The sequence below is a fragment of the Elephantulus edwardii genome, unplaced genomic scaffold (genome assembly GCF_000299155.1).
Source record: "Elephantulus edwardii isolate Elephantulus edwardi_28Jun2011 unplaced genomic scaffold, EleEdw1.0 scaffold00285, whole genome shotgun sequence".
In the NCBI taxonomy this organism is placed as follows: domain Eukaryota; kingdom Metazoa; phylum Chordata; class Mammalia; order Macroscelidea; family Macroscelididae; genus Elephantulus; species Elephantulus edwardii.
The window spans coordinates 2,765,855-2,781,156 of NW_006400035.1; the positions used below are offsets into that span (position 1 = coordinate 2,765,855).

The 15,302-nt window shown below is 41.8% G+C and overlaps 1 pseudogene; it reads right to left on the bottom strand.

Moving 5' to 3' along the window:
* Positions 1–10,281: 10,281 nt before the first annotated feature.
* LOC102853565 lies at positions 10,282–10,767 on the bottom strand (annotated as a pseudogene).
* Positions 10,768–15,302: the final 4,535 nt, after the last annotated feature.

Sequence of the window (15,302 nt, forward strand, 5' to 3'; positions counted from 1 at the left end):
TGACTGGACTCTTAAAAGCTTGTAAGTCCCATATAAGTTTCAATCTAGTCTTATTCTATTCAGAACAATAAAATCAAAGATACATAGAAACAATTAGTCCAAAGCCTAATGGACCACACAAACTTCACCTTCCCTACCATGAGAAGAGAAGAATAGTGCTCGGCTACCACTGCCAACTGTTCTAAAAGTGGTAATAATCTCAGATAAAGTGTGGGAAAAAACTGGAACAAAACTCAATATTATAAAAGTGATCAGGGGCAAGAGAACTAACCAATTATTCAGAAAATATCACGTAGAAAACATTTTTGTTATGCTATTCACATCACTCTCGTGTTGTGTACTGTTGAATCAGAACTGACACCTACCTGACCCTCCACCAGGTTTCCAGAGGCTAAATGGCATGGAAAGAGAGTACCCATTTCCTCTCATGGAGCAAACATGATGATGTTAATTGCTTTTATTTCTCTCAGGTAACAGACCCCAGGCACTTGCTGGCACTTAATAACAAAGAGAGAGAACTGTTGGCTTAGTGGACCAAAAGTGATGCTACCAAGTCAAAGGTGGGTGATTGTAATCCATGGCCGTAAGGCTGTTTTTCATTGTTTTTATTCAAACCATCTTCTAGGTCGTATAGCCCTGGTGTGTCCACTTGCTGTACAGAGGTAACTTGTGGTCACTGTAAAGCTGAATACTGTGACACTGATGTGTCAAATGTGATAACAGTTACCCATGGTGGACAGTGTTTGGGGGCACTTCCTGGTTGAAACAAGCTTGGAAGCAGGAATGGCATCCATTTCCGTAAATGGCTTGCCTCTGGAAACCCTATGAACCTGGATAAAGAATGAAAGTCACACATGCAAATCTCGAGGACTTTCATTCATAGAGTTGCTATGAGTCGCCTATGACTCGATGGCACTTAACAAATTAACAACAATAATAGACCCCAGAGCTGAACATGTTTGTACTGTTATAGTAGAAACTTAATGCACTGTCTGTTCAGCTTGCAACCATCTCCTACCTACCTACCTCAGTTCACAACCATCTCCTAATTCCCATAGCAGTGAGAGTCAGATATCCAGCTGGAGCTCTCAACGCTTACTTGCATGAGTCAGTGTTTGAAAATGGAGATGCTGATTCAGCAGGTCTGGTGGTGGCATTTCTAACCAGGCCCCAGATGAGGCTGATGCTGTGACCTAAGCCTACACCTGAGCCACGAGGTAGGGCATAACCCCATTCCCTACCACAGATGATGGGACCTGAAACAAACATGTGACAAAGCTGGGTCAGTCAGTCATCTTCACAGAAGCTCAGAATTGGGATGAAGAGGTGGTTGGGTTGCCCAGACCTAAGAACACAGCAGCTGCTGTTGTGGTTGTTTATAGTCGTGTCAGCTCCTACTCACAGCAAGCCTGTGTACAACAGAGTAGAACACGGCTTGTCCTTCTGTCATGTTATAACCACTGGTCTGCTTTTGCACTGCTATCTTTTTGGCCACAACCAAGAACTTCTGTTTTTTGGTCACTGGGTCTTCTTAGTGTCTTTCAATCTGGGATTGTTCATCTTCCAGGACTACATACAGTGACAACTTTGCTTTAGGAGCTGCCGGGTTTTCATTATTGACTTTTGGAAATCAGGCTTTCTTGCCAAGCCTGACTGTCTGAAAGCTGCTGAAGTCTGTCTATCATGGATGACCCTGACAGTCTTGGAATTAATTGTGGCATAGTTTCCAGCATCCTAACAGTCCACAGGCCACCACAGCATGACAAACTGAAAGACAAATGGTGGCAGGCACTATGGGATGGCCCTTTTCTGCTTTGTGAATCTTGCTCATCCCTCTTGGTTTTCCTTCATCAGTTTAATAATTTTTCCTTCAGTCTTCCTTCTTTCTTCAGATTGTTATAAGTTGCTTTCTGTCACTTTTAACTAGAGTCCTAACTATATGGCATTTAAAAAAATTCTTTAATTGGTTTGCGTATAATTATATACATTTGTATTTCATTGATGTACATTATGTTTTATACAATATTTAATATACATTATATTTTATTTAATTACTATTGATCTATGCTTATTACTGCCCTGTCTTTTCAAGTCCCCATTGAATCTTTCCTATTCCTTCACTCCCTCCCCTGTCCACTAACCTCTGCTGTCCTAGTAATAATCTCCCTTTTTCCTTTTTCTGCTCTCTTCTTTCCCTTCCTCCATTTCAACATTTATACATATCTTGCTCAGTTATGCTCCTATTTTCACAATCGTGATCTTATGCAGTATTTATCTTTATGTGACTGAGTTCTTTTACTTGGCATAATGCCTTTTAGATTCCCCAATGTTATATAGTATTTTACAAAATCATTGTTCCTTAGTGCTGCGTAGTATTTCATTGTGTGAATGTACCACAGTTTCTCAATCCACTCATTTGTTGATGATTATTTGGGATATTTCCATTTTTTTGCTTTTGTGAATAATGCTGCTATGAATATAGGTGTACATGTCTCCATTTAAGCACATCCTTCTGGTATTCTTTGCTTTCTGCCAAGATCCAGCTAACATTAGCTATAATATCCCTAGTACCATGACCTCTTCTAAATCCAGCCTGCACATCTGTCCGTTCTCTGTTGACATATTGTTCCAAATGTTTTTGGATAATTTTCAGCAGAATCTTGCTTGCATGTGATATTAATGACATTGTTCAATAATTTCCACACTCTGTTGGGTCACCTTTCTCTGGAATGGGAACAAATATCAGTCTTTTCCACTCAGTCGGCCAGCTGGTTGTCCTCCAGATTTCTTGGAACAACTTAGTAAGCACATCCACGGCAGTGTCTGTTTGTTGAAATATGTCAACTGGTATGCAGTCAACTCCTGGAGCCTTGTTTTTTGCCAATTCCTTTAGAGCAATTTGAACTTCGTCCTTCATCACCATAGGCCCTTGCTTATATGTTATTTCATGAAATTCTTCTGTGTCAGCCAATTCCTTCTGATACAGTGACTCTGTGTACTCCTTCCATCTTCTCTTGATACTTCCTGGATCTTTTAACATTCTGCTCAAACTATCCTTAAGTATTACCACCCGTGGCTTGAATTTGTTTTTCAATTTCTTCAGCTTAATAAACGCTGAGTAAGGTCGGCCTTTTGATTTTCTGACTCCAGCTCTCTGCACATTTCATTCTAGTATCTTGCTTTATCATTCTGGGCTGCCTTTTTGAAATTTCTGCTCAGCTATTTGATTTCTTGGTTTCTTCCTTTAGCTTTGGCTTCTTGGCGCTCTAATGCAATATTCAGAGTCTCATCTGACATCCATCTTGGTCTGTGCTAATGCAAAACCTATACTTGGACCTAGAGGCAGTCCTCAGAACAGAGCAAGGAGACTCTACATGGTTCAAAATCAAGAAGGGGGTCTGTCAGGGTTGTATCTTGTCTCCATACCTTTTCAATTTGTATGCAGAACAGATCATCTGAGATGTTGGGCTGTACAAGGAGGAATGTGGCATCAGGATTGGTGGAAGAGTCATCAACAACTTGCGTTATGCAGATGACACAACCCTGCTTGCTGAAACTGAGGAGGACCTGAAGCTCTTGCTGCAGAACGTCCAGAACTATGGATTGAAACTCAACGTCAGGAAAACAAAGATTCTCACCACTGGGCCAATTGGTAGTATCAGTATGGATGGTGAAGAGATAAAGATAGTTAACAGTTTACTTGGTTCCACAGTCAGCACTCTTGGTAGCAGCAGCCAGGAAATCAAGAGACAAATTGCATTGGGAAAGTCAGCAGTGAGGGACCTCTCAAGAGTACTGAAGAGCAAAGATGTCAGGCTGGAGACTAAGGTGTGCTGATCCAGGCTACAGTCTTTGCAGTTATGTGCTATGCATCAGAGAATTGGACAGTGAATAGGGATGATAGAAAGAGAATTGATGCCTTTGAATTGTGGTTCTAGAGAACAGTGTTGAATATACCACGGACTGCTAGGAGAGCAAACAGATTTGTCCTGGGTAAGGTGAAGCTGGAATGCTCCTTGTAGTCAAGGATTCTGAAACTTCATCTGACATACTTTGGGCATGTTACAAGGAGGGACTGGTCCTTGGAGAGGGACATCATGTTTGGCAGAGTGGAGGGGCAGCACAGGAGAGGAAGACCTTCGACGCGATGCATCGATTCCGTGACTGGAATGGTGGGAATGAGTGCATTTGGGATGGCTAGGTTGGCACAGGATAGAATGGTGTTTAGAGCTCTTGTACATAGGGTCACTATGAGTCGCAAGCGACTCGATGGCACATAACAACAACATCTCCATTTATGTCTTAGCTCTACTTTCCTTGGGCTCTACTCCAAGCAGTGGTATAATAGCTGGGTCATATGGGATTTCTATCTATTATAGGCTCAACAATTACTTCAGGCAGGCACTGGTCATTTTCACATGAGTCTTAGAGCACATTCAGAAGATACATGTTAGATGATAGCTGATAATCAAGTGAAGAGACATAACATTCAGGCATGGAGCTCTCTACAATGTCTCTGTGCCTAGATTTGGAGAAACTTTTTAACTTCCTGTCTCATTGCCAACCCTAGAAATCCAACTGTGAATGCAACACACTGTCAATCTTTGTATTTATGCCATCTGTTCCCTCTATGCTCTAATTTCATTCTTCCAATCTCACAGTGAAGGTGTATTTCCCGTTTAAATACCGTGAAAGTTATGAATATATCTTTCCAAACTGCAACATAATTGGTTCATTTACAGAACTGAAATGCTCCAGGGAGTGCCCCAGTGATGTTCTAAATGGCTAACATCATATATGCAGAAAACAAATATGGAATGATACATATGCTCTCAGTCCTGGATTTAGCATCTCAATCACTCACTCAATGTGGCATTGTGAATATGTGCAGGGGTGGGGCTGGATCTTAAAATGCTGGCCTGGAACTTTCTGCAGGCTTTGCCTGTGTAGTCCGAGGTGGCAGCATGAGCTGCCTTCAGAAAATTCACTTCAACCAGATGGATTGACACAGTGACTGCAGCAATTGGCTCAAGTGAGTCAGAGTTGATGAGGATGGTGCAGGATAGGACAGGGTTCAGATCTGTTGTTCATAGGGTCACTATGGACCATAGTTGACTTGAGGGCACCCAACAACAACAACAACAACAAGCTCTAGATTTCTGGTCAAAAGAGAAACTCAAGAGTGCCCTGGCTATATGAACCCAGAAGGAGGAGTTTCTAAGTGTCTTTCTGTTCTTTTTGTTACACTCAGTCCATTCCTTCAAGGAATGTAGGTGTTGGGGTGGTCAGAAGGGCACTACAGCTCAGGGATTCCATTATGAAAATGAGATATAAAAATATTTCTGCATAATGATGATGTTGACATTTATATACCACTTTCTATGGTTCTCTTCACATTTATTGACTTACTCTTCAAAATAACCTCAGGAAGTAGCTGTTGTTGTGTACCATTGATTTGGAAATGACTAATAGCTGACCCTCCAGAAGGTTTTCAGAGGCACTAAATGCCACTGGAGGGAGTGCCCATTTTCCTGCTGTGCAGCAGCTGGTGGATTTGAACTGTGTACCTTAGGGTTGGGAGCACAGTTCCTTACTACTAAACCAGTTAGTATCTTCATTTTACAGATGGTCAAGTAAGGCTTATAAAGATGGATTAATGTATTCACTAAGGTGTGCCTGATTCAGGCCATAGTCTTCACAATTGCTTGCTATGCATCAGCTGGACAATGACTAGGGATAAGAGAGAACTGATGCCTTTGAGTTGTGGTGCTGGAAAAGAGTGTTGAATATACCATGGACTGCTGGAACAAATAGGTTTGTCCTAGAGAGGGTGAAGCCAGCCTGGTCCTCGGACGCAAGGATTCTGAGGCTTCGTCTGACACACTTTGGGCATGTTTCAAGGAAGGACCAGTCCTTGGAGAGGGATATCATGATTGGAAGAATGGAGGGATGGAGAAAGAGAGGAAAACCATCGATAAGATGAATTGACACAGTGACTGGAATAGTGAGGGTAGGTGTGTCAGTGACAGTAAATTTGGCACAAGACAGAGCAGGTTTCAGGGCTATTGTACACAGGGTTGCTATGAGTCACAAGCGACTTGATGGCACATACAATAACAAGAATAAGGTGTAGTGTACAGCTGTGTCTTTTTCCTGCTGGAAGTTGATGCTAGCAGAAAGGTTCGATAGATTTCAGTCCTTGTCGGCTTGGGAGCTACATAAGACAGGCACAGGTCTTCTTCATTTCAGACCCTAGCAGAGAATACAGTTGTGGTGCTTAATGGAATATCTGATGAGTAAATGGAGGACCATCACTCCATATATTGAATATATGGTGCGATGTGCTCAAATGCATCCATGTCAAGTCTGATTAGTCGAGTCTGGGCCATGCATCTACAATTTGAGAATTTGAGAATTGTAAACAGAATTGTAAAAAGAGTGACACATGAGTTGGAACTTTCTGAAACAGACTCACCCTATGAGGGCTACAACTTGGGTCCTAGATTTCACCCTGCCTTGAACTTTGCAGCTTAAGATAGTAATCTTTTCCTTCCATTATCTGAGATATATCATCTCCCATAAAAAACAAACAAACAAACAAAAAACCCCTTCTATTTATCTAAGCCAAGGCTGGTTTCAGTTTGCAACCAAATCACCTTGACTGATAAATCTGCACTTTAGCTGGAATGTTTACACAATCCATGATGTAGTTAAAGACAGTGAAGTTAACTTCCAAGTGAGACATTGCAGTGCTGAGGGCGCAGGAGCAAAAATTAGTCATAGCCACCAGCAGAGGGCATTCACTTAGTTCACAATGATCATCCTTTAATTTCCTCTATGAACCTATAGACTGAATCATTTCCCTAAGTTTTTCTCTTTCAGTCATTGCTATACACTGATGCAGACCTACCATCCTCATGTTGTCAGTGAGGAAGTTAAGGCTCAAAGAGGCTCAGCCACTGGCCCAAGAACGCAGAGACACTGAATGGCATTTCCAGGGCCTGCTGACTTGTCTGCCTGAAACTTCAGCTATTCCTGTTGTTCACAGCATTCCTGCTCCCATGATGGGCCCACTACAAGGCTGGAACAGCCAAGAGCTGAGTGGAAGCACCATTTAGTGTGGGTTCAATTCATTCAGGCAGGGGGACAGTGGGCAAGAAAGGCATTTCACACTACTGTTGCACAAACTTTCAGATGAACAAGACACCACCTTGTTCAATTAGAAACTTTAAGTCAATGAAAGTGCTTGGAATGCGTAGAATCTTTCAAATCTCCTACTATCCCTACCATCGGTGTCTAACTTGCACATTTGTGCTGTCTTCTATCCTACAGATGTCTTCATATATTCTACACCCTGTAGGAGTCCTTTCATAATCAACCAAGGACTTGCTACAACTCATTAGGGACCTGTGCATGCCATCACCTAACCACACAGATGAACTTCTACTTCATGTAATGGACATTGATTGCAGTTGCCAAGGATTGACTAGTCCTCCACTCCCTTTAGGTGCAACGCAGGCCTCCACACAAAGGCCTCCTCCAGCCCTGGCTGCAACATTTGCTCATTGCAATGGTCTCATGTGACCCAGGCCTGGGGTTTTTGCTAACTAAAGAGTGAGAAGTCCCACTCATATGGGGATTATCAGCTACAGAGACCAAGGGCTGAAGCAGCCTGAGAGTAGAGCAAACACCAGAGATGACCCAGCAGCTGGGAAATGCAGAAGGAAATGAAAACTCTTCAATTCATTTGAACCCCTAGCTGTAGCCACACTCTGAAGTTTATACCTGGGACTTTAGAATTACAACACAAACCAGAAGCTCCATTATAGTAAGTCCACTGAGTTGAGTTTCTGAATCTTCTAAGCAAAAACTTAAAACTCATTGCTGTGGAGTTGGGATATATTAATATCTGACCCTTCTGTGGATTTTTGGAGGCTGTAAATAGCAAGGGAGGAGTTGGCCCAACTTTCTCCTGCAGAGTGGGAAGTGGATTTGAATTGCCAGAGTCACCACCTTTGTGTTAGTGTTCTATAGAATATGCCAGAGTCCTTTGTAACCCTACTGACTCAGCATGTGTTTTGAAACCAGATTTATCTATACTTAGTTACTTATATCTCCCCCCTAAAGTTTCAAATAAAGCACTTCAAATTTACCAATATTTAAAAGTTAATTAATTTATTTCTTTATTTTTTTACTTTTGACTTCTAATTTCTTTTGCCCTAAAGTTAAATACTAAAACAGAGCAAAGAGGACTAAATGAATCTGGTACCATTTGTTAGATAACTTAATTCTAGAGTACTAAGAAAGAGATTAACTAAAAAGAAGTGAGAGTATTATGTACCTTGGACATTATATCACAATCACTGAAAACCTACTGGGAGGAGTCAGAGACTAGATGTCTTATCCTTTTATGTCTCCCTTTGCCAAATATTTTTCCTAATAAAGTTCTTTGTTTGTTTACACAATAAAATAAACCTAACTGTGAGATCTGGTAGCCCAGCAGGTAGAGTGCTGCATTGCCAACCCAAAGACAAGTAGCTCAAATCCACCAGCTGCTCTGAGGGAGAGAGACAGGCAAGCTCTTCCTGAGCTATTTACTGCCTCTGAAAACCCACTAGGGGAGTCAGCTATGAGTCATTTCTGAGTCCACAGCAGTGAATGAGTTAAAAACATACTAAGTTCCAGGCTGCTAGAAGGCCAGGGGAAAAGTGACTTTCTTCATGCAACTTATACTCTGTTGTTGTTGTGTGCCATCCAGTTGACTATGGCTCATAGCTACCCTATGAATAATGGCTCTGAATTCTCACCATCTCAGACACAACTGCCCCATTGCCCCAGTTTCTGTGCCAATCCACCTCATCCAGGGTCTTCCTTTTCTGTGCTGACTCCCTACTTTTATTAAGCACTGGTCAATACTGCAACATGCTCTAAGTATGTGAGAGAGAGCTTAAAAATCCTTGCCTCCAAGGAGTAAACTGGTTTTACCCTCTCTGGGACAGATCTATTTGTTCCTTGGCAATTCAATACTCTTCTCCAGAAACACAAAGAAACACATACACATATACAAATCGATGCTCAAAGGCATCGATTCTTCTTCTGTTACCCTTAGTCACTGTCCAGCTTTCAGAAGCTTAGCAATAATTGAGAAAACCATTGCCTGGCTCAGGCACACCTTAGTCTTGAAACTGATGTTGTTGCTCTTTAGCACTCTGGAGAGATTCTTGACAGCAGATTCTCACAGTGCAACTTGTCTTCTGATTTTCTGGCTGCTGGTGTAAAAAATGTTGATTGTGGATCCAAGCAAGATAGTAGAGGAGTAATGGGCAATAAACTCAACTCAGAACTCATTGTTGTTGAAAATAATATAGAAACGGATACTATTTAAACAGTTGTCCAAGAAGATCTTCTCTGATCTAGTTGATCTAGTACTGTTGGAGCTGATACCAATGGAAGCTGGGGAAGCATCTTCTAGGGACAGCTACTTTGGAGGCCTTGAGACAGGTGTGGGCTGGGGTTTTCCAGGAACACCAAGGAAGCCACTGTGGCTGGAATAAAGAATCAAGAGAAGTGCTAAGGGATCAGTTCATTGAGATATGGCCAACTCATCTGGGGCCTTCTGGACCTAGGAGGACTTTGATTTAATTTTGCTGTTACAGAAACATGCTAGAGGGGCTGGGGCTGAAGAATGGCATAACTAAACTTATATTTTAAAAGTGTCCTTCTAGTGCAGTATGGTAGGGAGCTCTGGTGGTCTAGTGGTAAGTAATTGTGCTGCAATCCCAAAGGCATGTGGTTCAAATTTACCAGATTCTCTCAGGGAGAAGGATGGGCAGTCTCCTCCTGCGTGATTTATTGCCTCTGACAATCCACTGGAGGGTCAGCTATGGTAGGTTCTGACTCAACGGTACACAACAGCAATGCTGTATGGAACATGAACTAAGGAGTTTTGAGTTTGAGTTCTAATCTCTTGCCCTTGAAGCTTAGAGTCAGTGTAATATCTGTGTTTTTGTTTGTTTTTTTTGATCACTCTTTTTTAAATTTTTTAATTTATTTTTTATTACTTTTTTTTTTAATGTGTGTACTGTCAAATAAGATTTGACTGGTACAGGAGGAGATTGTCCCTCCTTTTTCAGCAGAGCATCTGGTGGATTCGAACTTCACATCTCTGGGTTTGCAGTGCAGCTTCTTGCCACTAGGCCACCAGAGCTCGCTGTGAATCACTCTTTTTTTAATGTTCCGAGTTTGCTGTTATAGGGCCGGCACTCTCTGTCAGACTCAGGCTTATAAGTTTTCAATTGGCTGGTGAGGCCAGTAGGGATACTTGGTCTTGTCTAAATTGGTTTCCAGGAATGCTTCATTCAAGTCTTCAATTGTCTTCTGCTCCAACGGAATGATGTTCCTAAACTTCTCCAGCTGCTTCTCGTACTCCTGAATCCTGGTCTTAGAGAGAGACACAAACTCCACACGACTCTTCATGTCTTCTTTTTCTTCGGCATCTACCATGGCTATATACTTATCCTCTGGCACAGGAAACTTCAGGGCGTTAAACTTCTTTTCAAAGTCGTCCACTAAGCCAGCCTTCACCACGTTGGCCTTGTAGTAAGCCCAGTTGGTAGTTGGAAGCTCCTCGGGGAGAGCAGCCAACCTGGAGGTGAGAATCTCATTCCAGGATTTCAGGGAGTTAGCAATAGCCTTCTGGTTTCGGGGTATGATCTCCCCAAAAGCTACCCAGTCAATGGCTTTCAGAGTAAGTTTTCACCCTGCCATATTGAGATCCTTCAGCAGCCCCGGAGGCCCCATAATATCTGTGTTTTAATATATTTGCTTGAGTGCCATGTGGTTGTTGTTGGGGGCCTTTGAGTCTATTCTGATTCATCATGACCCTACAGGACAGAGAAGAACTGTTCTATCAGGTTTCTTGGCTGTAAACTTTATAGGAGCAAAATTAGAGTCATAAATTTAAGAGTTGTCCACATATGAGACAAGAGGCGCATAATACCAGTTTATTGACTTGACTTCTACTCACTGCTGTGCAACCCAGAAATTGGTCATGGTGTCAGACGTGGTGTCTGGCAAAGAGTAGCCACTCAACATATATTTAATTGAATAATTATATTCTTTGTGGAACCACCACATTCAGTGGATAAGAACGTTTAAAACTCTAAGTTTTAAAAATAAATAGCTCTCTCTCTCAGGAAAACAAAATGTCCAAACAAATTTTTAAAATACACTGGCACTTCTATCACAGTTTTCAAAAACAATGCTTGATTTGTGATCTCTCTGGTTGATGATTGTGACAAAATGCAGTTCCACTTGACACCATGCTATGTTACTACATAAACAGAGCAGAAGTGATATGACCAGATATGGCATGTCACAAGAAAGATCAGTCAGCTTGAAAAACAGAAGATGCTATTTCTAAAGCCAGGCATTCAAAGTGTGCTACAAAATTGCTAACCTCTATTCAAATTGATTGAGTGATGTTTGAAGAAAAATGTAGTCATGTGAGGATGTAAAATTATGGCTACTGAGATGCTATTCAGTTATTCATCTCTAGTTTATGAATGTTTTCTTTGCAAAATAATCTCCATGTGCCAGATCTTGATCATGTCAGGTACATGCACTCATTTGGGAGCTGCTGTTCATAAGTGTGCATGTCAACACATAGGAACATATGACAAAGGTGTGGGAGGTACTGAGAATTATCTTTGGGTAATAACATTGGAATGAACTTCTCATTCAGCCACAAGAGCATAAACTTTGGGGTCTGAGCTTAGTATGGGAAAATTTCAGAAGTCTTAGTTGTATATAATAATCTTTTGAGGTCTGACTGTCTATTATCTCTATGATTCACTACTGCCATGCTTTAGCCTTGAAGTTGTGTTAAATGACTTTTTAGGTGGGACAACTTTCTAACTGCCAGCAAATCGGCCCCTGATTTATGGTAACTTCATCCACAACAGAGTGGAATGTTGTCATGCCCTGCACCATTCCCAGAACTGGTTGCTGATAGAACAGTTGTAATGCATAGGGGGGTTTTAGTCTGATTTTCAGAAAGTCTGTCAGTAATTTCTTCATGGTCTTAGCCTTGAAACTCCACTGAAACTTTTCCAGCATCATAACAACATGCCAGACAGTGCTGGTGACTGTGGATAAAGTACACAGGCTTGGCCTCAAACTGGTCACTGCTGCATCAAACGTGAGAATGCCATCATTGAGCAGAGATGATGGACGATGACCAGGTCTTCCTCTCACTCTTTCTCACATTAGTGTCTCCCTGGTAAATGAAAGCTGTCCACACAAAGTCATAGTTCATGTGCACTCAGCCTCCATACTGTCTTTGGACACATTCGTTGTGTTGGTGGACTGCTAATAATCGTTCAAGAACCCTTCAAGAAACCAACTTTTCAGCAGGTTTTCAGAGGGGGTAAATTGCACAGGAGGAGATAACTCATCTTCCTCCCTCAGAGCAGCAGCTGGTGGGTTTGAACTGTGTATATTTGGGATGGCAGCAAAGGTTCTTGCCACTAGGCTACCAGAGGTGCATGTATATGTGTGTATGCACGTGTGTGTGTGTGTGTGTGTGTGTGTGTGTGTGTGTGTGTATAATAGTTGTTGTTTCGAGCACAACTCATAGCGACCCTATGAACAAAAGGCCTGAAGGCCCTCTACAACTATCCACATTTATCAAAGTTCATAGAGTTTCCAGAGGCATGCTATTTAGGAAGTGGATGCCACTCCTGCTTCTAAACCTGTCATAGTATGTTATTGTTGTTATGTGCCATTGAGTCACCTGCAACCCTATGTACAACAGCTCTGAACCCTGTCCTAAACCAGTTTCACTAATTCTGACATAGCCACCCCCATTCTCCTAATTACTGTATCAATCCATTTCATCTGAGGTCTCGCTATCCTGAATTGTCGGTCCACCCTTCTGAGCATGATGTCCTTCTCCAAGGACTGGTCTCTCCTGGCCATGCACCCAAAGTATGTAAGATGGAGCTTCAAAATCCTAGCCTCCAAGGAGAAACTTGGTTTCACTCTCTCCAAGACAGATTTATTTGTTTTCTTGGCAGTCCATGGTATGTTCAAGACTCTTCTCTAGCACCACAGTTCAAAAGCATCGATCCTTCTTCTGTCATCCTTAGTCATTATACAGCTCTCTGATGCATAGCAAGTAATTGCCAAGACCATGGCCTGGATTAGGTGCACCTTTGTATCTAGACTGACACTGTTGCTCTTCAGCACTCTGGAGACGTCCATGACAGCAGATTTTCCTAGTGCAATTTGTCTTTTGATTTCCTGACTGCTGGTGTTAAGAGTGTTGACTGTGGATCCAAGCAAGCTGTAATTGCTAACAACTTCAATCTCATATATGTATGTATCCTACTGGTAAGAAACTGCACTGAAATCCCAAGGGCATGTAGTTTGAGGCCACAAACTGCTACATGGGAGAAGGATGGGCAATCTCCTCCCATGAGATTTAGTGCCTCTGAAAATCCACCAGTTATGGATCATTTTGAACTTGATGGTACACAATCACAACATATGGATATATATATGTGTGTATATGATTATATTCACATATATGTGTGTATGCATGCACATATATATGTATATATCTTTATAGATAAATGAAATATAAGTACATTATACATATGTATATATAAATAGATAAATATAGATAATAGAGATAGATAGAGATAGATATAATGCCTGAAGAAATATTTTTTTCTTTTCAATTTTTTTTTAAATTGGACTTATCATGGCTGTGAGTTGGACTGAACTCAACAGCACCTAACAACAACCTACCTCACAGTGGTTAGAGCAACTCTGTCTTCAGAACAAATCTCAGCACAGGAAATGTGTCACTGAGACTTCCCAGAAACATCAGACCAACTGAATCTTACTGCTTAAAATACACATATTCACAATAACTGACAAATGTTGACTTGTCTCACACAGAAATGTGTTCACATTTGTAAATCTTCTGAGCATAGCACCAAACCCTTGACCAACCCTCCCCTTCTTAACCACCTGGAATACTAATCACAGTCCAATCTCCCTGTAGCCCCCAGAAATATTCTGTTAGCTCTCTGGTTCACCTGTTTCCAAGATGGGCCCCTGTGGCAGGGGCCAGACCGTGATGCTTGGAACCAGATCCAGTTCCACCAGTTGTGGACAAAACAAGAATTGACGCTTTTGAACTGTGGTGTTAGGGAAGAACACTAAATATCCTGTGAATTGCCAAAAGAACAAATAGATATGTCTTGAAGAATGTGCAACCATAGCGTTTTTTTGAGGCAAAAACGATGAAGCTTTGTCTCACATACTTTGGGTATGTTGCTAAGAGAGGCTATTCATTTGAAAGGGATATCATGCTTGGGAAGGTGGAGGGGTGGCAAAGACTCTCAACACAGTTCCTGAAGCGATGGATTTGTTGTCAGAGATTGTGAGGTTGGCACAAGAATAGGACAAGATTCAGATCTATTGTTCATAGGGTCGTACTTGACTTGAAGGCACCTAACAGGAAACATATATTAAGAGTGTATCCTACAAAATGTTTTCACAATCTGTTGTTGTTGTTGTTGTCGTTGTTATGTGCCATCAAGTCGCTTACGACTCATAGTGACCCTATGTACAAGAGCCCTAAAAGCCGTTCTATCCTGTGCCAACCTTGCGATGTCAAACACATTCATTCCCACCACTTCACTCACAGAATCGATCCATTTCATCGAGGGTATCCCTCTCCTGTGCCGTCCCTCCACTCTGCCAAACATGATGTCCCTCTCCAAGGACCAGTCCCTCCTTGTAACATGCCCAAAGTATGTCAGATGAAGTTTCAGAATCCTTGACTACAAGGAGCATTCCAGCTTCACCTTACCCAGGACAAACCTGTTTGCTATCCTAGCAGTCCATGGCATATTCAACACTCTTCTCCAAAACCACAACTCAAAGGCATCAATTCTCTTTCTATCATCCCTATTCACTGTCCAATTCTCTGATGCATAGCACATAACTGCAAAGACTGTAGCCTGGATCAGCACACCTTAGTCTCCAGCCTGACATCTTTGCTCTTCAGTACTCTTGAGAGGTCCCTCACTGCTGACTTTCCCAATGCAATTTGTCTCTTGATTTCCTGGCTGCTGCTACCAAGAGTGCTGACTGTGGAACCAAGTAAACTGTTAACTATCTTTATCTCTTCACCATCCATACTGATACTACCAATTGGCCCAGTGGTGAGAATCTTTGTTTTCCTGACGTTGAGTTTCAATCCATAGTTCTGGACGTTCTGCAGCAAG